Below are 2,330 nucleotides of genomic sequence, written 5' to 3'. Positions count from 1 at the left end.
GCCCACCAGGGGGTGGGGCTGACTGGCATGTGGTGCTGGGGGATTGAACTGCGGTCCCTGTGCTTTGCTAAGCTTGTACTAAGTAGGTGCTTTAGACCACTGAGCCATCTCACTAGCCCCCATGATCAAAATATTTTTAAAATATTGTTACATTAGTGCATTAGTCCTCTAGAGTTGCCATCTCTGTGTGGTTTATCCAATAAACATTCATGTCTTCACAACTCTGGAGGTGAGAACTCTCACACCAAGGTATCTACTAGGTTGTCTCCTTTTTGGAGCTGAGGAAAAGATTTATGTTACATTTTTGGCTTGGAGATCTGTGGACATCTTCTTCCTGCATTGACCCCCATGGTCTTGTCTGTATTTTCTGTTTATGTATCCCCCCCCTTTTTTTTGTGCAGAACATCAGCCGTGACTTAAAGTTCACACTATTATCTCATTTAAACTTGATAACCTTCCAAAAGACCTAAATCCACATAAAGTCATGTTCTGAGTTCCAAGGAGTTAAAACTGTAGTGTATTCCTGGCATGCTATGCCTGGCCCACTCCCCAGGCAGCGCTGAGATGGTGATTAAGACTGAGCGTGTTGGCGAGCGCCTGTAATCCCAGCTCTTGGGAGGCTGTAGACAGGAGAATCACTACGAGTCTGATCTAATAGTGAGACCCTGAACACCCTGTAGACACTTCCCTAAAAAAATACAGAACCCCCTCCAAAAAAAGGCAATATACATCTTTGGGCTGACTCTAGTTGATCCCCAACATAGTTAAGTTTTTATCCATTTCTTTATAAACTGGCTACTGTAAAATATTTTACACACATAACTCATTGTGACTTTCTATTAGACTGTACTGTTTTAGAATTGCTTTTCTCTCCACTGTCTGATGGGTGTGAGGAGAGCCAGGCGAACTGCACCAGCAAGGAGTTGAGAAACTTTTCTGGAATTAACTAATCTGAAAATATGCCAGACTATTAAACAACAGGATCATGATCTCCAGCTTTCTCCACTGATCTTGAGATACCACCATACGGAAGGTGAATGGAAGTTTCTTTTATTAAGTAGTCTTATTTTGTTCAGATTTGCTACAGCAGGTAGAGCTCACTTCATTCATTCATTCATTCATTCATTCATTCATTCATTCATCTATTCATTTGTTCGTTCATTCATCCATCCAGCCAGCCATCCACTCACTTATTTATCCATGGATTCACTCACTTCACTTATCTATTCCTCCCTTATTTACATATATTTCATATGTTTACAGCTTTACACTTTGTGCCTATGGAATATCTTTTTTTTTTTCTGTATTTAGCACAAGGTCTACAGGGTCTCACTATGCAGACTGGGTTCATAGTGATTCTCCTGTTTTCAGCCTCCCAAGTGCTGGGATTACAGCCTCCCAAGTGCCACCACATCTCATCTCAATCGCAGTCACAGCATGCCCTGAGGGCACAGCCTGCATGGCATGCCAGGGATGGAATCCCTGCTGCTGCGTTCTGCCTAAGCCTAGTCTGCTGAGCTATCAGGCAGGCCCTTGCCTATGGAACATCTTGTTAACTCAGGCTGAGAGTCTGAAAATTAGGAGCTAGGGGTGGTAGGTTTTAAACAGGAAGGTAGACATACTTCCGAGTTAGTGAAAGAAAGTATTAAAAGAAAAAAGAGGTAAAAGATCAAGACATAGAAGGGCAGGAATCAGAGGCCCCAAAGCAGGTTTCCCCAAACTTTTCCTATTTCTTACATATATGGAAAGTTTGACGTTTGCTCAGAAGTGAGTTATGCGCTGCTCTCACTGGTGATTGCTTCTGTCACAACTGCTTGGTACCTCATTAGTATTCAAGGCCTGTACAAACTCTTGCTTTCTTCCGCACAAACCCAAAATAATAAAATGAAATAAAAATTGAAGGATTTTTTTGAGAAGATGTTGTCGCCAATTCCTGTTCTTCTTTTTTTTTTTTCTGCTGTGGAGCAAAATTATTCTAATTTAGCATAAATGTGGAATATGAATATGATAGACCCTTGAAAAGTGTAGCAATTTTATTTTCTCTTTCATTGAACTGAGTCTGAATTGTCCCCTGTGGAAAAATCATGTGTGGGCCCTCTTCCCGTATGTGCGGAATGAAGTCTTTTTAACAAGGTTCTGTTAAGTTGTTTGCATCTCTCAAAGGAATCCCTTAGAGACTGAACTGCTCAGAACTAAAATTAACTGTAGCCTCTCACTTGCTAGATTCATAATAACCCCGTGCAGCCCAGGGAACACTGGTAGGCATCCTAATCTCCCTGCATTGACCTCCTCACCATTCTCCTTATCACTATGGCAAAGCACATTTCCTT

The sequence above is a fragment of the Octodon degus genome, unplaced genomic scaffold (assembly GCF_000260255.1).
Source record: "Octodon degus isolate 3935 unplaced genomic scaffold, OctDeg1.0 scaffold00060, whole genome shotgun sequence".
NCBI classification, from domain to species: Eukaryota; Metazoa; Chordata; class Mammalia; order Rodentia; family Octodontidae; genus Octodon; species Octodon degus.
The sequence above is the reverse complement of the archived record's forward strand: the minus strand, read 5'-3'. Positions refer to the sequence as shown.